The sequence below is a fragment of the Mercenaria mercenaria genome, chromosome 10 (assembly GCF_021730395.1).
Source record: "Mercenaria mercenaria strain notata chromosome 10, MADL_Memer_1, whole genome shotgun sequence".
NCBI classification, from domain to species: Eukaryota; Metazoa; Mollusca; class Bivalvia; order Venerida; family Veneridae; genus Mercenaria; species Mercenaria mercenaria.
This window is the reverse complement of record NC_069370.1, coordinates 8,825,940-8,853,203: the sequence shown is the minus strand read 5'-3', so window position 1 is coordinate 8,853,203 and position 27,264 is coordinate 8,825,940. Positions and strand designations below refer to the sequence as shown.

At 36.7% G+C, this 27,264-nt stretch overlaps 1 long non-coding RNA gene across 30 annotated transcripts in view; it reads right to left on the bottom strand.

The window, feature by feature from the left end:
- Positions 1-27,264, bottom strand: part of LOC123533680 (uncharacterized) — an 80,000-nt gene that overhangs the window by 11,810 nt on the left and 40,926 nt on the right. For 17 of the 30 annotated variants that reach the window (XR_008372596.1, XR_008372598.1, XR_008372602.1 and 14 more), the window contains 4 exons: positions 15,872-15,986; positions 14,182-14,275; positions 13,474-13,598; positions 2,795-2,940 (listed from right to left, as the gene is read on the bottom strand). This is a non-coding gene — a long non-coding RNA (uncharacterized LOC123533680). Of the gene's footprint in view, positions 1-2,794; positions 2,941-13,473; positions 13,599-14,181; positions 14,276-15,860; positions 15,987-27,264 lie in introns of all 30 variants that reach the window. The other 13 variants (XR_008372583.1, XR_008372580.1, XR_008372585.1 and 10 more) reach the window with 12 other exon arrangements.

Genomic DNA, 27,264 nt, shown 5'->3' with positions numbered 1-27,264 from the left:
CGACCGGGTACCAAAATTCTACCGGGCATTTCTTCACCTGTGTAATTAGCGAGTACGTTTTGCACGTGACTGAATGCAATTAACCTTTGTATCAGTCAAACTGCCAAACAATCTAGCCATAAATTGTACGGTTTGTGGACTTGGAAAAGTGTTCACAATGTTAGAACAGATTTTGAAACCATACATGTATGTTCATAATAAATACAGTTACATTAACAGTTAAAAATAACTTTCCTTTTCATCTGATTGAAATTCATTAAGAGACCATTCCATTAAGAGACCACTTCTTAGCAGTCCCTTGGGTGGTCTCTTAATACAATGTCGACCGTATATTCAATGATGTTGTACATAATAATAATAATTATTTTTATAACAATATTAATAATGACAATAATAATAAAAACAGCCTTATTGTAACAAACATTCATGACCGCACCCCTCCCCTTGAGGTCATTTTACCCCTATTGCGAATACCAGTGCTTAAAGCATCACATGGTAGGCTCAGATGAGCTGCATATAGAAGTTCAAACCCCCGGGTTAGTGGTGCCATCATATACTATTTAAGAAAGAAATACTACACACTACCCTACCCATAGAGCCTTACCAACAAGTGCGTTTAATTAAAAAAACCTTGGAAATATGAATGTTGAAATGTAAAACCTTTTACAAAAATTTTAGAACTATCACCTGCTGTTTTCGCATAATAAACAGTTTTCAAAAAATTTAAAACAATGCCGTGAAATCTCTGAAATACAGTGTCTTAAGATTTTTTTTTTTGAATGTGTCAAGTGATTTACTTTTGCGTAGTTCTAACGGCAGTTTATTCCAAAGCTTTGGACCAATAGTACAGAAACTTCTATCATTGAATGTTTTGCACATGTTGTATGGAACAACATAATGACATTCAGATTTTCAGAAGATCTCAAACATTGTCTACTAGGAATATAGTCTGTAAGCAATCCTGTTAAATACAGAGGTGCTTTGCCAATGTGACAGGTATATATGAAAGAAAGTATCTTAAACTCAATTCTTGCTTTCACCGGCAACCAATGTAAGTGATACAATGCTTGTTTAGAACTTTCAAATTTCCTCCTGTTAAGGACAAGTATTGCACACATGTTTTGAATACGTTGCATCTTACGCACCTCACAGTTAGCTACACCATATAGTATGACATTGCAGTAATCCAGATGTGAAATAACTAGAGACAAAACTAAAATTTCAGTGGCTGCTCAGATGTTCTTAATTTGTAGGTAATTCAACATGGCTGTACGACATTTGCGATTTACATGATCTTTAAAGTTCAAAGTTTCGTCAAGAAATGCATCGAGATATCTAATTGTGCTTTCACGTTTGACATCATCACCAGCAATATTAATGGAATTGGTGAAACATTTGTTCAATTGAGGTCTGCTACCAAACATAATAAATTCAGTTTTGAAAGCGTTTATTTTCAGTTTGTTTCTATTCCTCCAGTCATTGATTATAGCTGCGCACCTTTCAAGGTCTCTGATCGCTTGTGATTCTACGGAAACAGATGTAGGACGAAAGCTTTTATTTGCTATATGATCATCAGCAAAAAAGTAGACTGATACGGATTTTGGAATGACATCAAAAAGAGTTCCAGCATAGGTGAGATACAGCCACGGACCAAGGCAACTGCCCTGGGGCACACTGCATTCAAGATGGTGGTCTGATGAATATACAGTGTTGATATTAATCTTACAAGTACGAGGCCTTAAATAGGAGTCTACCAATTGAAGAGCTGTATCACAGACGCCATATTGTGTTTTTAGGACATCTAAAAGAATGTTGTGGTCGACAGTGTCAAATGCCGCACTTAAGTCAATCGCAATAAGGGCTGTGACTTCCTTTTTCTCCATACCACTTAGATCACTGACCAACCGAAGTAGCGCAGATTCACAGGAGTGGTATTTCCTATTATGCAGACTGGTTCTTAGGCAAAAGATTGTTTTGATTCACATGGTTGTTTAATCTAATAAAGAACAGCTTTCACAATAAGTTTTGATAGAAATGATAAATTACTCACAGGACGATAATTGGAAAGCTCTAGTTCAAGACCTGCTTTTTTTAGCAGAGGTCTAAACATTGTAAAACTCTAATATATCACACGCCAAATAGCAAGGCTCTTGCTATCATGGATTCAGACAAGTTTTTCAAAGTTTCTTATATGTAAGCCTGTATTAAGTACTTAGGGCAATAATTTAGATAATTATGGTAGAGAGTCAAACACTTATATCACATGCCAAATATCGAAGCTCTCGAAAAGATTTTTAAAGTCTGATAGCTGAAAGCCTATTTTTAACCAAAACGACCTATATGTTCAATAAACTGGAACCATTTGAACAACTTTGAAAGAGGGCTACCCAGAGATCATTTGTGTAAAGTTTCATCAAAATCCATTCTATGATTTTGGAGATGTTGTTTAAAGAAAGTGTTGATGAAAAGTGACCATAGCCTCTGGCGGCCATGTATTTTAAAGAACCAGAAAAATTTGAACATGATTTGTAGAAGATCACACAAGGACAATTTGTGCGAAATTATTTTAAAATTGGCTACCAGCTTTCTGAGTTTCTACTATATATATATAGGGAAAAGTGAATGTCCCCTGGCAGCCAGTTTTTTTGACAAATCATAATAATTTGAACAGTATTGGTAGAGGGTCATACATGGACCATTTGTGTAAAATTATTTTAAAATCAGGCCATCAGTTTCACACAAAAAAGGTTTTAAAAATTTCCATCGGAGTTGTTGCAATAGTATCCAAACATACATGTGTCGAGCTTTAAACGGTCTTGTCCTTGTATGTGCCTGACGGAAATGTCGTGTATGTGCTTGCTGCTGCCAGAACTTTGTAACCACAGCAACATTCATAACAATTTGGTGTACTTGAAATTTGTCTAGTTGGGCAACAGTAACCTAAAATTAAGGATTTATTGTCAAATTACAATCACCATGAATGTTTCTATGGGAATGCTTTTCAGTCGAGTGCAAAACAATATAACCTAGAAATTAAACCCTGATACAATATCTTGTCAATGATCATTTTCTTGTTTTCTGTTGTTTTTTTCCCCCTGAGCAATCCTCACCCCGAAGTGAAAAGCAATTTAGCACAAATATAGAACGGTTTGTAGTGTTCTATGAATATTGTAACTACTACCATTTTCAGGTCATATGGCAACTTTCCAGCTTTGATGGTGGAGGAAGACCCCAGGTGCCCCTCTGTGCATTATTTCATCACGAGCAGGTTTGTACCAATATCTGCTCATGAATTATTCTAGTCTTATAGATGTCTTTCTTGGAATGCTTCTTAGCTGCATTTTGAAACAGAACAAATAAAACCTTGTCAATTAACCCTTACCCTGCTAAATTGCAGACCATGATCAGACTGCACGGATCTTGGTCTGCACTGGTCACAAAGGCAGAATCACTTGCCACCAGCAGGCTAAGGGTTAAAGTGTACAATCCAGGGTTTTTAACCCGTCAGTCATACGAATAATACTGACTGAAGATTTTGTTGCGCATTATGTTGCACTAACATCTAACCAGAAACTATTATAAAGCTTTCTAATTGCTAAAATTTTAAATTAATTATTTTCTGTAATTGTAAATGTAAGTTTTGAAATTGATAAAAGAAAAATCTTGACTAAAAGATTCTATCACATTACAAGAGATCACAGAGTGATCTTGGCGCCCACCAATGTGCCATTTTTGAGTGTTCCAAATTTCAAGACTTAATGACTAGCTCAAGGTCAAATTTCATTTCCGTACACAACACTGTGCATGTGGTCCAAATTCGAAAGCTGTAGCTTGAGAAATGAGAAAGTAGGTCACTAGATCAATTTCAAGGACAAAGTTCTTTGTACACAAAACTATGCATGTGCATCAAGTTTGAAGGCTGTAGTTTGAGAAATTTGAAAGTAGGTCACTAGGTCAATCTTAAGGTCAAAGTTTATTTCTGTACACAAAACTATGCAAGTGGTCCAAATTTGAAGGCTGTAGCTTGAGAAATGAGAAAGTAGGTCACTAGGCCAAAATCAAGGTCAAATTACACTTCAGAACACAAACCTATGCATGTGGTCCAAATTTAAAGCCTGTACCTTCTAAAATGTGAAAGTAGGTCACTAGGTCAATGTCAAGGTCAAAGTTTGCTTCGGTACACAATCCTATGAATGTGGTCTAAATTTGAAGCCTGTAGCTACAGAAATGTGAAAGTAGGTCACTAGGTCAAAATCAAGGTCAAATTTTATTTCGGAACACAGAACTATGCATGTGGTCCAAATTTGAAGCCTGTACCTTCAAAAATGTGAAAGTAGGTCACTAGGTCAATGTAAAGGTCAAAGTTTGTTTCGGTACACAAAACTATGCATGTGGTCCAAATTTGAAGGCTGTAGCTTGAGAAATGTGAAAGTAGGTCACCAGGTCAAAATCAAGGTCAAATTTCATTTCAGAACACAAAACTATGCATGTGGTCCAAATTTGAAGCCTGTACCTTCAAAAATGTGAAAGTAGGTCACTAGGTCAATGTCAAGGTCAAAGTTTTTTTCAGTGCACAAAACTATGCATGTGGTCCAAATTTGAAGGCTGTAGCTACATAAATGTGGAAGTAGGTCACTAGGTCAAAATCAAGGTCAACTCATGTCAAGGTTCATCTTGCCACTCAAAACCATACATGTGGTCCAAATCTGAATGTTGTAGGTTATTGACAAGAAGATTTTCAAAGTTTTTTCCCTATATAAGTCTATGTAAACCATGTGACCCCCGAGGCAGTGCCATATTTGACCCTAGGGGGATAATTTGAACAATCTTAGTAGAAGACCACTAGATGATGTCACATACAAAATATGAAAGCCCTAGGCCCTGTGGTTTTGAATAAGAGGTTTTTTAAAGTTTTTCCCTATACAAGTCTATATAAACCATGTGACCCCCGGGGCGGGGCCATATTAGACCCCAGGGAAATAATTTGAATCATCTTGGTAGAGGACCACTACATGATGCTTCATATCAAATATCAAAGCCCTAGGCTCTGTGGTTTTGGACAAGAAGATTTTCAAAGGTTTTCCCTATATAAATCTATGTAAATTATAGAAATAAACAAAGGGCCATAACTCATTCAAAAATTGTTGAACCAGTCTGATTTTCAGGGGGACACAACTAGGGTACCAATACATCATTCTGACAAAGTTTGGTCAAAATCTCCCTGGTAGTTTCTGAGGAGATGCGATAACGAGAAATTGTTAACGGAAGGGCGGACGGAGGGAATGACGGACGGACGGACGGAAGGACGACGGACCACGGACGCAGAGTGATTTGAATAGCCCACCATCTGATGATGGTGGGCTAAAAATGGTAAGGACTGAAATATTGCTGCACAACATGTTAAACAATGAATAACCATAATTATTTATGTATTTAACTATATTGTATGTTTTCTTCTTTTCAACATCAGGTTTACATGTTTGTGGTAAATGTCTATGTAATGTTTGCCACAATGTCTATGTAATTTTTGCCAAAATGTCAATGTAATGTTTGCCACAATGTCTATGTAATGTTTGCCACAATGGCTATGTTATGTTTGCCACATTGGCTATGTAATGTTTGCCAAAATGTCAATGTAATGTTTGCCACAAGGTCTATGTAATGTTTGCCACAATGTCTATGCAATGTTTGCCACAATGTCAATGTAATGTTTGGAACAATGTCTATGTAATGTTTGCCACAATGTCTATGTAATGTTTGCCACAATGGCTATGTTATGTTTGCAACAGTGTCTATGTAATTTTTGCCAAAATTTCAACGTAATGTTTGCCACAATGTCTATGTAATGTTTGCCTCAATGGCTATGTTATGTTTGCAACAATGTATACGTAATTTTTGCCACAATGTCTATGTTTGCCACAAGGTCTATGTAATGTTTGGAACAATGTCTATGTAATGTTTGCCACACTGTCAATGTAATGTTTGGAACAATGTCTATGTAATGTTTGCAACAATGTCTATGTAATGTTTGCCACAATGTCTATGTAATGTCATGTTTGCCACAATGTTTACTTATGGCATTTCCAGTATTTTATCATTCTGATGTAATGACAATGTATTATTATTAATGTAACTGCCTGACTGAAAGTGCTCTAAGCTGAAAAATAAAAATTTCAGTAAAAAATCAAAACATCTGTTGCATTTATTTATTTTCCGACTATTAAACTAAACAGTGACTTTACCAGCATTTTATGGTGGAGACATACCCAAGGTGCTCCTCTGGTGGAGACAGACCCAAGCTGCTCCTCTGTACATTGTTTCATGCATAGACCATGCAACATTTTGACCACTGTAAGACCAAGTGTTCTCTAGTTATTGATTAGACATACCTTTCAGTTTTCATTTTACTTTGACCTTGACCAACTAACCCCCAAAACAGTAGGAATCACATTATAAGCACAATCATGTAACCTTGTCATTGGTCAATTTGAAAAGTGAGCACAGTATCAGCCAATCAAACAGTCTTAACAAGACCTGTCTCAAAACAGCACCTTTAACCACGTTTTGTTAACCTAAATAACTTGTATTATGTTCTATTCAATAATTGCATTGACTTTTGACAGTGCAATTTGTATGCAAAACTGCAATCCAATAACTTAAAGGGAAATAATTCTGTTAAAATTCATGCAAGAGTTATGGAATTTGATGCCATAACGTTCTGTTACTACCTGAATGATGAATGTAAAGTTTTATGGTAGTTTCTACAATGGTTAAAAACATGGCATTGTACTCTGAAAAACTTAAACCTTAATTTCTAACTCATAAAGGTGCTTCACTCTGGAAATACTGCAGGTAGAGTTACACATCTTGTCAAACTAATGTACATTGTCACTCAGCAAAGTACAGCTAGTTTCAACTGAATATCTTAAAGCAACTAACCCACACATTGTGATTTGTGATTTTTAAAATAATTTATCACTGAAAGGCAAAATTCTGTCAAGGTTTTATATATTTACAAAAAACTTAATGGTTGATCAGTTTCTAGTTTCCAGAATTATGGGAGTTTTCACAGTTTTTCTCAATCACTTTTATAAACCGTTGCAACAGTTTATTTTGTAAACATTGATAAATATAGAACGAGTTTAAACACTATCAACTCGTGTGCATCAATAGAGCGCATACATAGCTGGAACACAGTAACAAAATGGCTACCCACAGTAAGACTTCTGGGTAAAAAAATTTGTGTATTAAACGGCAAATTTTCAAATATACGGTCTTGCATGCGATGTAAATCACTGTTAGGATATTTTCAGCAGCTTGCAGACAAACTGTCAGGGAATGTGACACCATTTATTATACATTTTAATGTATTTTAAATGCACGTAATTCCAAAGTGCATACTTCAAGGATGGATATGGTGTAATAAACAATTTTGTATGTATGGTATCAAGAGAAAAATGCTGTTAGCGACCATGTTAAACAACACTCAAATCTTATGCCACGGAATATGACACCACTTATTGTACATCATGTTAGATGTGCGGTGGCCTAATGCATAAGGCACATGCCCCGCAATCGGGAGGTCGAAGGTTTGAGCCCTGTCAGAGGTGGGTCTTGTTACTGAAGAGAGACTGGTTGGTGAGCTGCCAGCTAGTAAAGTAATGGTTACCAATTGCCTACCTGCCTGTTGCCTGGCATTAAAAAATAGGAATCGGGAAGTAATGCTGTTCAATGTATGTAGGTGTATCATAAGGCAACTTGGCTGGCCCTTTCAACAGGGGTGACACTATAATAAACAAACACTTTACTAACTTTACTTTATATTCAAAGATCTAATGTTTTCATCCCATAGATAGGAACCTGTACTTAATACATTTGCAAGGCAGTATTGGTACCTTTAAAATGATGAAGTGTTGTCATATTCCCTGAAAAATGGTCTGTATGCTGTTCAGTAGCACTCCAAATGGCGTTTTCCAAGAAGACTTAAGACGGAAGATTGAATGATATACCCATTTTATCCCCAAGATAAAAACAGGAGCCTAAATTCGGTCGAAAGACAATGTAAATACCTCTAAAATGATGTATGGTAAGTGGTGACACATTCCCTGAAAGTCGGTCTGTGGGATCTTCAAAAGTGCTACGACCGACGATCTCCAAGAAGACGTAACGTAGAAGACTGAATGATCTACCATATTCATACCCAAGATCGCAAGTTGGGCCTTAATGCATTTGAAAGGTGATTCATGTATTAATACATTTAAAATGATGATGGCAAGTGATGTCACATTCCTTGAGAAAGAATCTGTGGACTGTTCAATGTACATAGAACGGCCTTTCTTCCTCAATACTTAAAAAGCAAGATTAAATCATCTACCCCCTTCATTCCCAAGATAGAAACGACAGTCTGATTGACAATATAAATACTTCTTAAATGATGTAATGCAAGTTGTGTCACATTCCCTGAAAGAGTGTCTGTGGGATGTTCATGTTAATGTCTGTTTATAACTACATGTTTACTAATCCATATTAACTCCCTTGACATTTAACTAAGCCTGCAGGATTAGTCTCCCTTATTCAGAGGAGGTACAACTATTAACATTAATTATTCTTTCTTTCTTTTGTTAATTATTCTTAAACTTAAAAAGACAAAAATGTAAAATTAAGCTGTCCCTAAATGGAACAATAAAAAATCTAACCATTACTTCACAGTAAACAAATACTGAAAAATATAATAAAATAACACAACATGTTGAAACAAAAAAATTAAAGATTATAATGTAGTTGTAAATATGTACCAATGGTAAATAACTTTACATTTGTAATTTACTGTGTTCTAGCTCAGTCAATTCTTAAAAACTTTAAGTAATACACATACTGCAACAATTCCTTCAACATCTGTCCTGTCTGTAGTACTTTAACTGGAGGCCCGACACCCCAAATTTTGTCATACAGTTTGCTAACTGAAATTGACCTGGACACCATTTAACACACTTAATGTCATTTTTTGTTACTGATTCCTGAATTATAGCAGCAATGTCTATCCTGAGCCTTTTGTCATCTACAAGTCTAGTTGAGAAGATAGCTTCAATGACACTTTTTTGTCTACATATGCTGAAATTTGGATTGTATTATCAAGAACTCCAAACAAATTTGTTAACATACTTCTATAGTAAATACTTGCTTCTAGACCTTCCTGAAGGCTGAGAGATTCTGCTGCTATTGTAGACCTAACAACACGTTTGATTTTATTTACTTCCCATGATACAGGGCAGCAGTTCCCTTTACCATCAATTAACCAAAGTATAAGCACTTGTACTGCCCTTTCCATTGTCCAGATTTCCCAGAGAAGCATCTGTAAATACTAGCAAAGACATATCTGAATCCAGACAAGGATATCTGATGAAGGATTCAAATTCTTTCAGTCTACTAACTACTCTAATAGCTCTTGATAAATCTTTCACAGTTCCCTGTTTCAGTTTTGTACTCATTTCAAAAGCCATATCTGGTCTGGAGCTCTTTTCAACCCAATTCAACTTTCCAATCAGTTGTCTAAACCAAGTTTGTTCATCAGATTTGAGGTCAGATTCTTTTTCAGAGGCTCTGGCTGCATAAAGATTTTTCAGCTGTATATTTTTAACATAATTTGTATGATTTAAAATGACATCTTTCCCATTTTGCTGAAGATCAAACCCAATGTGTTTTAATGACTTTTTCTTCTATCTTTCCTGCAAGAAACCTATCTCTTAAGTTTTTCTATTAACAGGTCAAAGTATTTATCACCTGCATGAAGAAAATCATCTACATGACAACAGATAATGCCCCGTTGTCCATCTTTTTGAACATGAGACACTGCTGGATCAAACTTACATTTGATAAAGCCCAAGTGAACTAATTCTTCCCAGACACTCAAACAGAACTAACGAGCACCATCTTTTAGCCCATAAAGTCCATGTTTCAATTTCCAAATGATTCCTTTTGGGGTCATATTCTCCACTGGAGGTCTGACAAATATTTCCCTTTCAAGTTCCTTTCCCTGAAGAAACGCTGATTTAATATCTGTTCTCTGTGCATTTATTGTGTGACGCAAGTGGCAAAAATATATGCATGGCCCCTTTTCCTACAGTAGGACTATCCGAGGCATTATGATCTTTTCCTAAATACCCCTTACCACTAACCTTGCTTTCAACAAGAAGCTGCGTTCAATAAACGCTTGATGCCCCCGGTGGCATCCTTGTCGATACAAAGCAACCTAAGTCCAAAACGAGGTCAAGGTCAAACTGAGGTCAGGTGATGTTTGAAGATGAGGAATGGTCACAGGTTACATCTGTATTAGTATCAATTCATTCTTGTAAGCGGTATTGATGCTAGACGAAACGGTCCCATTTGGTTAACCAAGAGATGGCCCATATAAAGCAACCTAAGTCCAAACTGAGGTCAAGGTCAAGGTCAAACTGAGGTCAGGTGATGTTTGAAGATGAAGAATGGTCACAGGTTACACCTGTATTAGTATCAATTCATTCTTGTAAGCGGTATTGATGCTAGACGAAACGGTCCCATTTGGTTAACCAAGAGATGGCCCATATAAAGCAACCTAAGTCCAAAATGAGGTCAAGGTCAAGGTCAAACTGAGGTCAGAAGATGTCTGAAGATGGGGAATGGTCACAGGTTACACATGCATTAGTATCAAGTCATTCTAGTAAGGGGTATTGATGCTAGACGAAACGGTCCCATTTGGTTAACCTTGTACGAACGGACAAACGAACGGACGGACGGACAGGACGATCACTATATGCCTCCCGCATCAGTAGATGCCAGGGGCATAAAAATGTTCTCCATGATAAGACGATGTGTTGTGCGCTAAACTAGGAACACTAGCTCAAAGGTCAAGGTCACACTTCGAGGTAAAAAGTCAACAGGACCTTTTTCCAGTCCAGTCTGTAATGCAACAATGTATGAAGGGATTTTAATATTATTTGGCACAAATGTTCTCCATCACAGGAGGATGTGTCATGCACAACTTTCAGTGATACCCAGGACCTAACTCAAAGGTCAAGGTCACACTTAAAGGTCAAAAAGTCAATATTGATCTTTTCCTTAAAACCCTTACTTTTCGTCCTCATTTTTCTCTACCTTTTCTCTATCAACTGTGTCTAGAGTCTTAATGAAATCTTTCAACCACGTTTTTCCACAAACCGTACTGCTACAGGCCCTGTCTAAGACTGAACAATGTCGAGCATCTGCACCTAACTGTGATAAATCTTCTTTATTATAACCTGTAAATAAAACCACATGATCATCCTCTGTTACACTGACCTTAGCCATGTTTTCATAACTATCAGGACAGTCAGCTAGTAAAGGTCTGTAAAAACCACATGATTTACAAGTTAATGTCATACCATCTGCCCCCGTGGCATTCATTTTATTGCTTTGATTTCCCTCTCGGCTCTTGTAATTTGAACCTCTGTGCCCCTTTGAACAAATTCTGGCCTGGCTTTCACATACACGCCGCAAGCAATGCTGCCTCATTTTGTACAAGAAATGCTGGTTCAAGTTTAATGGCTGATCCCGTCCCATGTGCAGATAACGCATCCTCCGCAACACCACCCTTGAACTTTTTCAATGAACGCTTAGCCTCGTCGTATAATGTTTCCTTACTTTCTTAATTCATTCCTGTTTTCTTCTCTTGAGATATTGGCCCTCCTAAGAAGTTTAAATGCCAGGATTTCAGAGGGGAGTTCATACTCTTCCTTTCTATTTTTCTGTACTTTGAATGAAACTGGGCAATATATTCAATAATTGATTGGCCATCCGAACGTTGAAAATCCTCAAACTCCTAAAACCTTTCTAGACTATCTGTCAAATCATCTTTAGCTCAATGTTTGTCCAAAAAAAATGAATTCAAGTATTTTACCCGTCTTCCTTTTTCAAGTAATCCAAGTTTAATTGTTCAAAAACCTTTTCACAAATTTTTTTCTCATCATCTTCTGGAAGTGATAATGCTATAGCAACACCCTGCTTTTTCTTATCCAAGTCTGTAACTTCCCTCCAGGCTAAAAGTTCATGTTTACACAGTTCATACGTTTTAGATTTCAGTGATGGGGGGTTTATTTTTGTTGCCATTTTTTCATCAATTATTACACTTTACACACAAAATTCGCTGTCCAACAGACAATACTGTCACTGAACACAAAATTGACACTGTCCTCAAATAATATTATTATTTCTCTCTGCTACCACTTGTTAATATCTATTTATTTATCAATTATATCAACTACACATGTTAAATGAGTCCATATTAACTCCCTTGACATTTAACTAACCCTGCAGGATTAGTCTCCCTTATTCAGAGGAGATTACAACCATTAATTATACTGTTAAGATTTTATGTGTAAGCTGGTATCTCAGTACCCACAAATGGGATTGGATTAAAACTTCACACACTTGTTCACTGTCATGATTTGACATGCACTAAGTAGGTCCCATAATTCTACTTTGCATTTTTTCAAAATTATGCTCCTTTTTCCACTTAGCAGTTTTTGGTTAAGTTTTTGTATGTAAGCTGGTATCTCAGTATCCACTAATGGAAAAGGATTGAAACTTCACACACTTGTTCACTGTTCTGATATGACATGCAGTGCAAAGGTTCAGTAACTCTACTTTGCATTTTCACAAAATTATGCCCCTTTTTCAACCTTTTGACTTTTGTATTTATTCAACTGACACAGCTGTTGAATAGTCGAGCGTTGCTGTCCTCCAACAGCTCTTGTTATACATGGGGAAACCCTATCAGAAATGGCATACAAATACTTTTATAATACAAATAATTTATTAGGAAAACAACGATTTTCAACAGAAATTGATGGAAAATACATTGTTATAACATCAAATATGCAACATGAAGGTGAATATAGAAAAAGTTTGATTTTTTTTTTTTTAAATCTCATGCCACAATGTGTGGGTTAGTCGCTTTAAGTTAAAGGGCTTAATACTGGAATATTGCAAATAGAGTTACACATCTAGTCACACTGATGTACATTGTCACGATGACCAGTACAGCAAGTTTCAATTGAATATCTTAAGTAATGAAGAAGATAATGAACTTTACAAAAACTTTAACTAACATCTCTAAGTTTAGAAGGGGCATAACTACACTGCAAGTAGAGTTACACAACTTGTCACACTAATGAATGTTGCCATTATGAGCAAGTACAGCAAATTTGAATTGAAATTCTTATGTAACAGAGAATACATTACACTTAATTAACAAAAATAACTAATGCAGATGCAGAAACTGACACTGGACCTCCTTACTCTTTGAATTGCAGAGCTAAAATTCAGCTGTAAAACCTTGTACATTGAACACAGTACAGAAGATATAAATGTTGATTCAATTCCTTGTTCAGATACTTACTGATAAAATTAACACATTCAGCATGTACCATGATGTTGTTAATACTCTGTGTGTCAAATTACCTGTTTCAATAAGCTGCCCAACTCTGATTTTACCATGAATGACAGACATTCCTGTCCTTAGGATCTTGTACCTGCTGTATCTTGCCTTTCCTGAGGTCATTTTCCTTCTTTTCCTGCATGACAATCTTAAACAATGTAACCAAGAAAGACTTTAACTGCCAAAAATATATTTCATTTACACATTTCTATCTTATTAAATGTGACATCCTTAAAACATTATAGTGACTGACAACATGTAATATAAGAAAATTTGATGCCCATGGACAACATGTCTAGCCCACCCTTTGACCCCTAACTGTGACCTTGACCTTTGAGATAGAGTCCGTCTCACTGAGTTAAACATTCAAGCCAAATAAAAAACGAGATTCCTCAATGCATATCAAAGTTATGGGCCGGACAAGATCTGACATGACTTTGACCTCCAACTGTGACCTTGACCTTTGAGATAGGAATCTGGGGTTTGCGCTTGACACTCTGTCTCACTGAGGTTAACATTCACGCCAAATATAAACAAGATTGTTCTATGCATGTCCAAGTTATGGTCCGAACAAACAAATCAGGATGGATGGACGCACAGACTTACACCAAACAGCCATTTGGACAATTATTTCTTCGCTTCTGCAAGCGGACTCAACAAAAAATTATACATGCATATAAGGTTCATGTCTAATTTCATCATTGTTTTATATACATGTATGTTAAATATACCTTTCACCAAGCCAGCTCATCCTGTTTACACAACAGGTAAAACTTTCTATCAGGTTGATGGTTCAAATCCCGTGGAAGGTGTTTGTATGGCTATCTGTAATACAAAACATCAATGTGATGTTTACTCCCTAGCTCATGTGAAGAAGTTGTCAGTTACTTGTAGAAAAGTTACTTGTAGAGAGCTGTTTAAGGCAATGTTAACATTAACAAAACCAACAAACAGTTAACTCATCATCATTCATATATTTCATTCATGTGGCTATCGAGCAGGCTTGGAGTAAAAAGCATGTTTAATCTCATTCTACCTAAATTTAGAACCTAGTTTAAGAATACTGAACTAAAATCCTGTTATTTAGTCTCTTATTTTATGCACTTTATCTGATAGGCAACTCCTTATATCTCATAACTTTAGATCTTTTTGCAGTCATGCAGCCTCACTACAAAAAAATCCAAATAATCGAAACAGACACACAAACACTTATAGTTCGTTAAAATATCATTTTATGTTTCAATGTGATATTTGCGGAAAGGAAATTGCAAGATTACCATAGTAAGATTAAGTAAGAAAGTTTTTAATTGAGTTACTTCCCTTCAATCATAGAATCAAATTTCTAGTTCTGTATAAAATCAGTTCCTGTCTATTAAACGGAGGAAAAACTTAAGCAGTCAGCCAAAGGAGTGGCACAATGTGACTGTTTATGGAAGACGGCTGCTAAAGTAGTTAGAACAAAATGTCAATTTAGAAAGTTAGCTGACTGGCTGCTATAAGGCAAGTGGTTGCTGGGTACAGGTGGCTTCAAAGGCAAGTTTATGTGAGTAATCTCTAGGTTTAAAGTTCTTACTAGAAAATGACTATTTGACAAAAAAATCTGACATTTAGTTAAATATTTTGTACGATTGTCATGCAAATTTAATGTTACAGGTTCAGTTTTTATAACAGTGTAGGCATACAGACACTAAATAGCCTGAGCACCTGTGAAAAAATGGTAGTCGCATAATGGTGGATTCAAATAGTTCTCAGTTCTTTTTGCTGTAAGAAGGATTTTTCCTTGAAATCATTGCTATATATTGGTTGAAATCATATTGCATGCCTATACTTGACATACTGGTAGCATTTGCATGTTAAAAAAAGACTCCAAACTGCTTTAACATGTGAAATTTATTCATACACCCCTACCCTAAATTGTGATTGTCATTTCAGTGTAAAAATTACGGTGTGTTCGTTTGACCAGAAATATTTTTCTTGCATCAAACATGACCCCTACTTTTCTTTGGATATTTTTACAGTATAAATGTTGCTCTACAAGAAAATTAAGTTAAAGAAATTTAAAATGGGTCTAGGTGTGTACTGCAGCATTGTGAAAACTTGCTATTTTATATAGAATATATAGTGCTGGCTATTTAGTGTGTTATAACCTGTAAGAAAGAAAACTTAGATTTGGTAAGGGAGACAATTCCGTCAACCTTGTATTTCTAACCTGTCAAGAGTTACCTGTTTGCCATGGTTGGTGATTTGCAATTGACATGTGACCTCTTTGACTGGAAAAAAAACTGGGCAGTCAGCCTTTTTAGTCTTCGTTGTAAAGAATAGTTGTTCCCCATCATCACTAGCATCACATGAGACAAGGGCCATATTGATTTGTTTACACAATTTTTTTTCAGCGGGTACCAGTACTTACCATATACTTACTTTTTTCTGTGAAAATCCCTTCATGGCCATACATGTGGAACAAAAATTTGTGCAAAACAATGTGTACTTGCTGTGTCTGTGGCATACTGCTGATAGCTCTGCCTCATATATTTCCCTACAAAAGAAAAGATATTTCCTCGTATGATGTACATAAAAGCTAGTTTACAAATTCAAAGAATATAAGACAATATTTATATTAAATTCAAATGTGTTTCCTATAAATGCAAGTCTACATCAATTATATATAAAATTTTATGGGTTGTTAAGCTGGGAGTATTTCAAGGGTTATGAAGCTCCACTGGCGGGTCCTGATTACTTATGTCAGTATATCAGAGTTGTTCAAAGTGTGTGGTGTGATGCTTTGTTGAAACAATTAATGTTCAGACAGTCGTTTTCTTTGTTTTCAATGTTGTTCTTTCTGAAACTGATAGCAGAATTGAACCAACTGAAACAAGTGACAGAAGAATGGTTGATCAGCAATACAGAAAACCCTGCTATTAAGGGGGAATTACACAAAACATACCTGATCTTAAGAATATGACCTTGAATACATGAATAACACTTTAATCCATGAATGGTAACAAATGTGTTTAGTATTAAAACATAACAAGAGGACCATGATGGTCCTGAATCGCTCACCTGTCCCAACATGACCCAGTTTTGAACTGAGTATGACGTCATTTTTTTTCTATTATTTGACATAGTGACCTAGTTTTTGAGCTCATGTGACCCAGTTTTGAACCTGACCTAGATATCATCAAGATGAACATTCAGACCAACTTTCATACAGATCCCATGAAAAATATGGCCTCTAGAGAGGTCACAAGGCTTTTTCATTATTTGACCTACTGACCTAGTTATTGATGGCATGTGACCCAGTTTCAAATTTGACCTAGATATCATCAAGATGAACATTCTGACCAATTTTCATGAAGATCCATTCAAAAGTATGGCCTCTAGAGAGGTCACAAGCTTTTTCTATTTTTAGACCTAATGACCTAGTTTTTGATCGCAGCTGACCCAGTTTCGAAATTATTCTAGATATCATCAAGATGAACATTCAGACCAACTTTCATACAGATCCCATGAAAAATATGGCCTCTAGAGAGGTCACAAGGTTTTTCTATTATTTGACATAGTGACCTAGTTTTTGAAGGCACATGACCCAGTTTCAAACTTGAACTATATATCATCAACGTGAACATTCTGACCAGTTTTCATGAAGATCTTGTGAAAAATATGGCCTCTAGAGAGGTCACAAGGTTTTTCTATTTTTAGACTTACTGACCTAGTTTTTAACCACAGTTGACCCAGTTTCAAACTTGGCCTAGATATCATCAAGATGAACATTCAGACCAACCTTCATATAGTTCCCATGAAAAATATGGCTTCTAGAGAGGTCACAAGGTTTTTTTATTATTTGACCTACTGACCTAGTTATTGACGGCACGTGACCCAGTTTCAAACTTGACCTAGATATCATCAAGGTGAACATTCTGACCGATTTTCATGAAGATCCATTCAAAAGTATGACCTCTAGAGAGGTCACAAGGTTTTTCTATTTTTAGACCTAATGACCTAGTTTTTGACCGCAGCTGACCCAGTTTCGAACTTGACCTAGATATCATCAAGATGAACATTCAGACCAACGTCCATACAGATCCCATGAAAAATATGGCCTCTAGAGAGGTCACAAGGTTTTTCTATTATTTGACCTACTGACCTAGTTTTTGAAGGCACGTGACCCAGTTTCGAACTTGACCTAGATATCATCAAGATATACATTCTGACCAATTTTCATGAAGATCTTTTGAAAAATATGGCCTCTAGAGCGGTCACAAGGTTTTTCTATTTTTAGACCTACTGACCTAGTTTTTGACCGCACGTGACCCAGTTTCGAACTTGACCTAGATATCATCAAGATGAACATTCTGACCAATTTTCATGAAGATCTTTTGAAAAATATGGCCTCTAGAGCGGTCACAAGGTTTTTCTATTTTTAAATCTACTGACCTAGTTTTTGACCGCACGTGACCCAGTTTCGAACTTGACCTAGATATCATCAAGATGAACATTCTGACCAACTTTCATAAAGATCCCATGAAAAATGTGACCTCTAGAGAGGTCACAAGCAAACGTTTACGCACGGACGCACGCACGGACGCTGCGCGATCACAAAAGCTCACACTGTCACTTTGTGACATGTGAGCTAAAAACGTTCAAGTACCCCTGTTTGAACAAACCTGAAGGACCTTAAAAAGATGCTACCGATAAAGTTTACTGAAGCTCCCCCAAGCAGTTCAAGGAATAAAGTCATATACAGATATTTCAATTTTTAGCTCTAGTGTCCCCTTTAAGGGGCCCAGTGCCTCTTTTTGAAGAAATTAAATAGAGGACTTTATAAGAATGCTACAGCCCAAGTTTGATGAATAAAGGTCAATCAAGCACATATGAGAAAAAGTTGTTTGAAATTATTTCTATTGTTAGCTCTAGTTTCCATAAAATGGGCTAAGTGCTCCCATTTGTACAAAATAAAGAGAGGATCTTATAATATTGCTATGTACAGTTTGATGGGGATATATCTGGCGGCTGACAGGAAGAAGTTGTTAAAATCTTTTCTAGTTTTGGAGCTTGTGTCCCCTAAAAAGGAGCAAAGCATCCCAAACTGAACAAATTTGAAAGAGAATCTTGTTATGATGCTACAGACCAAGTAGATGAAAATACATTCAGCAGGTTCTTGAGGAAGAACTCCATTAAATATTTTGCTTTTTTTGAGCTCATGCAGCCCTTCAAAGGAGACAAGTGTCTGGATTGAAATATAAATGTATATTTGACAGAGGATATCACAATGATGGTATAGAAGTAGTTTAATGAAAATCCATTCAGCAGGCCATGAGAAGAACTTGATCTAATGTTTTTTCCTATTTTAACTCTGGTTGTACCTAAAAGGGGCAAAGTGCTCCCATTGGAACAAGGCAGTCTGAAAGACAGCTAAATCCCCCACCACTGCTATGGATAGTGAAAGGGTAAACCTTTGATTTTAGCTGTGACCTTGACCTTGAACTGACATGGCTGACTCATGAATTCTGCACAACGTCTTGATGAGGTGATCATTTGACCCAAGTTTCATGAAAATCCTTCAAGGGGTTTAGGAGATACAGAGCTGAAACCTTTGACCTTCAGTTGTGACCTTGACCTTAAGTTGACATGGCTGACTCATGAGTTCTTGATGAGGTGATCATTTGACCCAAGTTTGATGAAAATCCTTCAAGGGGTTTAGGAGATACAGAGTGGACACCAAATGGAAGGCTCAAACCTTCGACCCTTAGTTGTGACCTTGACCTTGAGCTGGCATGGTTTACTCATAATTTCTGCACATCGTTCTGATGAGGTAATCATTTGACCCAAGTTTTATAAAATTCCTTCAAGGGGTTTAGGAGATATAGAGCAGACACGAAATGGAAGGCTCAAACCTTTGACCTTCAGTTGTGACCTTGACCTTGAGCCGACATGGCTAACTCATAAGTTCTGCACATTGCCTTGATGAGGTGATAGTTTGACCCAAGTTTGATGAAAGTCCTTCAAGGGGTTTAGGAGATATAGAGTGGACACAAAATGGAAGGCTCAAACCTTTGACCCTAAGTTGTGACCTTGACCTTGAGCCGGCATGACTGACTCATGGGTTCTGCACATCGTCTTGATGAGGTGATCATTTGACCCAAGTTTTATAAAATTCCTTCAAGGGGTTTAAGAGATATAGAGCGGACACAAAATGGAAGGCTCAAACCTTTGACCTTGAGTTGTGACCTTGACCTTGAGCCAGCATGGCTGACTCATGGGTTCTGCACATCGTCTTGATGAGGTGATCATTTGTTGTTAATATAATGGAAATATGTCAATGGGTTCAAAAGATATGGACCAGACACGATTTTGTTACGGACGGAAGGACGGATGCAGACCATTCCTATAATCCCTCCGCCACGGCGGGGGATTAAATAAAGGCAAGAAAGAACCTTATATTGATCCACCAAGCAGTTCATGAGAAGAATTTGTTCAATATACTTTTCTTTTCTTTCAGCTCTGGCAGCTCCTTAATGGAGCCAAGTGCCCCTATAGCCCCATCTGAATGAATTTGAGAGAGAGCCTTACAATGATGCCACAGACCGAGATTGATAAAGATCATTTATACAATAATTATTGATGAGAAGAAGACGTTTAAAGGTTTTTCTATTTTTAGCTCTGGCTGCCCTATAAAGGAGCCAACTTCTCACAGAACAAGTCTGAGAGAACATGTTACAATGATGCTAGACAGAACCTTATAATCATCCTATAGACCAAGGTTGATAAATATCTATTATGCAGTTCATGAGAAGAAGTCCTTCAAAGTTTTCATTTTTTATTTTTAGCCCTAGCAGCCCCTCAACATTTCAGCAGATCATACTATTCAACATGCTCTCCCACTATGACTGCCACCATAAAATGAAACATTATTTGTTCTATTCTATTCTACCTCAGTATGGAACAGTACAAAGACAGTTTGTAAGTCATCTGACCTTCACTATGGCAAAGTTTGTGTTTTGAAGATTCTGGTTATATACTGAGGCTTTTAACATATTTTAAGCAGGTATTTATCATAACTGTTCAATGGATGTCAGCCATTCTTTGTGGAAAGACTGAATTCTTATTTTCATACCAGAAATGGAGCAGATTTATAGGTAGAGACTGCAGACATTTGATTTCAATTTGGCTGTATTTGTCCAAGTTGAAATGTCATCACTTGTTTTGTAAATGAATGCCAGGTTAGCAACTATGATTTATATTACACAGAAGTTAAATTGTAAGGTAAGGGTGAATGTTTTTATTGCAATATATAAGCAATTCATTATTGTGTTTAACTGAAGTAAACAATGGGCAGGGGGATTTACAATTCAGTAAAATGTGAATGGACTACTTTTGTATTGAAAAGCTATTTTATGAAATATTTTGCTCTTAACAGGTTTTATTGGTTACAAAATGGAAGAAGTTTAATGAAGTTCTACCAATTGGTTAGTTTGTTATGTACAAAATTAATGTGGATTTTTGAATAATTAAAGGGCAATAACTCTCTAACTTACAGGCAGTCATGTTTTTTTTTGACAAATCAACATGGCTTGGAAGAATTTCGTACAGGGTAACCAAAGGAACATTGCTGTCAAATTGTTTTGAAATCAGAAGTTTGGGAGGAGATGTTTGAAGTTTCCTTAAAACCATACAGAGAAAACTAGCCATGATCCCAGGCAGCAATGTTTTATTTTTGAGAATTCATCAACTATTTTGAAATCAAACTGGCAGTTTGAGAGGAAAAGATTTTTAAAGACGGACAGACAGGAGTAACTCAATATGGGGGCTTAACTCATAACTGGCATAACTCAAAACATATTGGTACCAGCATAATGGACCTTGTATTATATTATGTGGGTGAAGATGTGGAATTGTCCTTTTACGTTTAATTAAATCCATTTATTAACCTTGACCTTAGACCTAGGACCTGGTTCTTGCGCACAACACTCCATCTCATGATGGTGAACAATTGCGCCAAGTTATGTTAAAATCCCTCCATGCATGAAGATATGCTCCGGAAAAGTCATTCTTGAATTTGACCTTTGACCTCTAAGTGTGACCTTGACCTTAGACATGGTTCTTGCACATGACACTCCGTCTCATGAAGGTGAACAATTGTGCCAAGTTTCATCAAAATCCCTCTATGCATGAAGAAGAAATGCTCCGGACAAAGTCATTCTTGTAGCTGACATTTGGCCTCTAAGTGTGACCTTGACCTTAGACCTAGGGACCTGGTTCTTGCGCAAGAAACTCCGACTCGTGGTGATGAACATTTGTGCCAAGTTATATCAAAATCCCACCATGCATGAAGAAGAAATGCTCCGGACAAAGTTTTCATTCTTGTATACTTTGACCTCTAAATGTGACCTTGACTGTAGACCTAGGGTCCTGGTTCTTGCGCAAGACACTCTGTCTCATGATGGTGAACAATTGTGCCAAGTTTCATCAAAATCCCTCCATGCATGAAGAAGATATGCTCCGGAAAAAGTCTGTGGACGCCAAGGGCGTTCCCATAATACGTCCCATTTTTCAAACTGGCATATAAAAAGGGGAAATAATTCAAAAATATTTGCACCAGAGTTACTGACCTTGTGCCACATGATGAGGAGAATGATGTGGACTAACTTATTTAAAGATATTCCACAAATTGAAATTAGAAATTCATGTGAAAAATTAGAATCTTCGAAACAGCTTGGGAAATGCAAGGACGCAAAAAATAAATGACAAAAGTTGAAATGATATACATGTATCTCTAAGTAAATTTGTGAGTATGAAAGCTACGCTGAAGCCTTTCTCCACAGTGCACTGAAAGAAAATGAATGAAAATTTTCAGTGCAGGATTTTGATATCATATGCAACTCAAACTGCTACAAAATATATATTTTCAAATCAAAGAAATACCAAAATAATGCAAACGAGTGTTACTTCTTCAAGACAAGAGGACCATGATGGTCCTGAATCGCTCACCTCTTTCCACATGACCCAGTTTTGAGTATGACGTCGTTTTTTCTATTATTTGACATAGTGACCTAGTTTTTGAGCTCATGTGACCCAGTTTTGAACTTGGCCTAGATATTATCAAGATAAAAATTCTGACCAATTTTCATGAAGATCAATGGAAAAATATGGTCTCTAGAGATGTCAAAAGATTTTAATAATTTTAGACCTACTGACCTAGTTTTTGACCGCAGTTGACCCAGTTTCAAATCTGACCTAGATATCATCAAGATGAACATTCAGACCAACTTTCATACAGATCCCATGAAAAGTATGGCCTCTAGAGAGGTCACAAGATTTTTTTATTATTTGACCTACTGACCTAGTTTTTTAAGGCACGTGACCCAGTTTCAAACTTGACCTAGATATCATCAAGGTGAACATTCTGACAAATTTTTATGGAGATCCATTCACAAGTATGGTCTCTAGAGAGGTCACAAGGTTTTTCTATTTCTAGACCTAATGACCTAGTTTTTGACCGCACATGACCCTGTTTCGAACTTGACCTAGATATCATCAAGATGAACATTCAGACCAATTTTCATACAGATCCCATGAAAAATATGGCCTTTAGAGAGGTCACAAGGTTTTTCTATTATTTGACCTACTGACCTAGTTTTTGATGGCACGTGACCCACTTTCAAATTTGACCTAGATATCATCAAGATGAACATTCAGACCAATTTTCATACAGATCCCATGAAAAATATGGCCTCTAGAGAGGTCACAAGGTTTTTCTATTATTTGAACTACTGACCTAGTTTTTGACCGCACGTGACCCACTTTTGAACTTGACCTAGATATCATCAAGGTGAACATTCTGACCAATTTTCATGAAGATCTCATGAAATATATGGCCTTTAGAGAGGTTACAAGGTTTTTCTACTTTTAGACCTACTGACCTAGTTTTTGATGGCACATGACCCAGTTTCAAACTTGACCTAGATATCATCAAGATGAACATTCAAACCAACTTTCATACAGATCCCATGAAAAATATGGCCTCTAGAGAGGTCACAAGGTTTTTCTATTATTTGACCTACTGACCTAGTTTTTGATGGCACATGACCCAGTTTCGAACTTGACCTAGATATTATCAAGGTGAACATTCTGACCAATTTTCATGAAGATCTTGTGAAATATATGGCCTCTAGAGAGGTAACAAGGTTTTTCTATTTTTAGACCTACTGACCTAGTTTTTGATGGCACGTGACCCAGTTTCGAACTTCACCTAGATATCATCAAGGTGAACATTCTGACCAAGTTTCATGAAGATCTTTTGAAATATATGGCCTCTAGAGAGGTCACAAGGTTTTTCTATAATTTGACCTACTGACCTAGTTTTAGACCGCATGTGACCCACTTTCGAACTTGACCTAGATATCATCAAGGTGAACATTCTGACCAATTTTCATGAAGATCTCATGAAATATATGGCCTTTAGAGAGGTCACAAGGTTTTTCTATTTTTAGACCTACTGACCTAGTTTTTGACTGCACATGACCCAGTTTCGAACTTGACCTAGATATCATCAAGATGAACATTCAGACCAACTTTCATACAGATCCCATGAAAAATATGGCCTCTAGAGAGGTCACAAGGTTTTACTATTATTTGACCTACTGACCTAGTTTTTGATGGCACGTGACCCAGTTTCGAACTTGACCTAGATATTATCAAGGTGAACATTCTGACCAATTTTCATGAAGATCTTGTGAAATATATGGCCTCTAGACAGGTCACAAGGTTTTTCTATTTTTAGAACTACTGACCTAGTTTTTGATGGCACGTGACCCAGTTTCGAACTTGACCTAGATATCATCAAGGTGAACATTCTGACCAAGTTTCATGAAGATCTTGTGAAATATATGGCCTCTAGAGAGGTCACAAGGTTTTTCTATTTTTAGACCTACTGACCTAGTTTTTGATGGCACGTGACCCAGTTTCGAACTTGACCTAGATATCATCAAGATGAACATTCTGACCAACTTTCATAAAGATCCCATGAAAAATGTGACCTCTAGAGTGGTCACAAGCAAAAGTTTATGGACGGACGCACGGACACCGCGCGATCACAAAAGCTCACCTAAAGTGACAAGGTGAGCTAAAAATGTCAAACATTCTAATGCGCAAAACACGTACAGTTTTTCTAAAATATTTCACCGCCATGTTTATTTCAGGGAATTAAATATATGATTGTTCTTTTACCTCAAATTTCCTTACTGGAAAATATATTTAACCTTATTCACTGCATGGGGTATCCATTTTCAAATTGTATAGTTTTGCACAGTCCAATCTTCTTGATCTATTACCGATCCTTTACATTTAAAGAATGAACACAATGTGTAAACATAGTTTTTTCACTTTACACACCTCTCTTGGACAGGAAAACCTTTTCACTTAAAATTTGTAAGCATCTGCTGGCAAAGTATTAATGAAAGATCGGAACTTTTTCTAAAAACAATTCAATTTCTGAATCAATCATCTTCAAAAAATAAAATAAAATAAAGATCCAAAAAATAAACCATCTTGGAACTATTCTGGGAACTATATGTTTCAGTTGAAGAACGCATTTCAAAATGCCACAAAAATGATTTCTTTTTGTTATTAAACAATGTCAAAGTTCACGTGAGTGAAATTGCTGAAAAAGAAGAAATGCTCGGTTTTACGTCCTGTAGAAAGCAATTGACTTGCAGCTTTAAATGTATATATGTTCCACAATTATTCCAATATCAAAAACTGTCCGATCTTTTCAGCAAGAAATAAAACAAAGAAATTTAACTATTTGTTTACACTTTAACCATGTGAATTAAAGGAATGTATTATGACGAGACTCCCATGCATTTTGAACCTCGTGGTAAATAAACTGAATTTACATTATATATAATGCATGTGTAGGAATATTTCAAAGTCAAATATAAACGTCAAAAGAAAACATGTCCACTAGGCAAATAGCAAGACTATAATTTTCACATTTCAAATAAATTAGCGTGGCATAATAACCTCTAAATAATTATATATATGTATACATATTGTTCATGGCTTGATTGTGATGTCGCAAAATCTGTTTGTATCAAAACTTATAGTAACTGTATCCCACAAGAAACTGTCAGTAATTTTAGTGTGTGTGTGTGTGTGTGTTCGGGTTTAACGTCTTTTCCAACAATTTTTCAGTCATATAAACGACGGTGTCTACTTGTAGCAGTGAGCACAATGCCCAACTTTATAGTGCTGCCTCACTGGAATATCACGCCGTAGACACGTGGCATGATACCCCACCCAGTCACATTATACTGACACCGGGCTGACCAGTCCTAGCACTATCCCCTTAATGCTGAGCGTCAAGCGAGGAAGCTGCTAGTACCATTATTTACGTCTTTGGTATGACGCGGCCGGGGATCGAACCCACGACCTCCCGCACTCGAAGCGGACGCTCTACCACTAGGCTACCGAGGCGGTAAGTAATTTTAGTGGGACGATAGTGCAAGATACAGAAGCTTCTCCTCCGATTCCAGAAGTTGCCCTTGTTCTTTAGCGTGTTAAATGTAGACTGGACACTTATCCTATTTTTAGTAATATTCAGATGAAGGAGCATGGGTTCAGACTCGTGATTCTTGGTTTGGTTTTGTTTGTTTTGGGTTTAAGGCCGTTTTTCAACAGTATATCAGTCATGTAACGGTGGGCAGTTAACCTAACCAGTGTTCCTGGATTCTGTACCAGTACAAACCTGTTCTCCACAAGTAACTGCCAACTTCCCCACATGAATTATCAGAGGTGGAGGACGAATGATTTCAGACACAATGTCTTTTATCAAATTGTCACAGAGAACATTCGCCCCACCTGGGAATCGAACTCGCGAGCCCGCGATCTGTAGACCAGCGCTCTCCCTACTGAGCTAAGCGGCCTTGGTTTTGTACTGGACCGCTGCATCCCCTGTTGACATTGCAGTAATGTAAAGCCGTAGTATTTATGTCCATTTCTAAGCCGGAATTGCAATACACATTTATCATTAGTTTTCAATCTATGAAATGTGAAAAATAATAAAAAATTATCATTCTTTAACAAAATACCGACACCAAAATACAAAACAAGAGGACCATGATGGTCCTGAATCGCTCACCTCTTCCCACATGACCCAGTTTTGAGTATGACGTCGTTTTTTCTATTATTTGACATAGTGACCTAGTTTTTGAGCTCATGTGACCCAGTTTTGAACTTGACCTAGATATTATCAAGATAAAAATTCTGACCAATTTTCATGAAGATCCATTGAAAAATATGGTCTCTAGAGAGGTCACAAGGTTTTTCTATTATTTGACCTATTGACCTAGTTTTCAAAAGGTACGTGACCCTGTTTTGAACTTTAACTAGATATCATCAAGGTGAACATTCTCACTAATTTTCATGAAGATCTCATGAAAAATATGGCCTCTAAAGAGGTCACAAGGCTTTTCTATTTTTATACCTACTGACCTAGTTTTTGACTGCACGTGACCCAGTTTCGAAACTGACCTAGATATCATCAAGGTAAACATTTGGATCAATTTTCATGAAGATCCATTGAAAAATATGGCCTCTAGAGAGGTCAAAAGATTTTAATAATTTTAGACCTACTGACCTAGTTTTTGACTGCAGTTGACCCAGTTTCAAACTTGACCTAGATATCATCAAGATGAACATTCAGACCAACTTTCATACAGATCCCATGAAAAGTGTGGCCTCTACAGAGGTCACAAGGATTTTTTATTATTTGACCTACTGACCTAGTTTTTGACGGCACGTGACCCAGTTTCAAA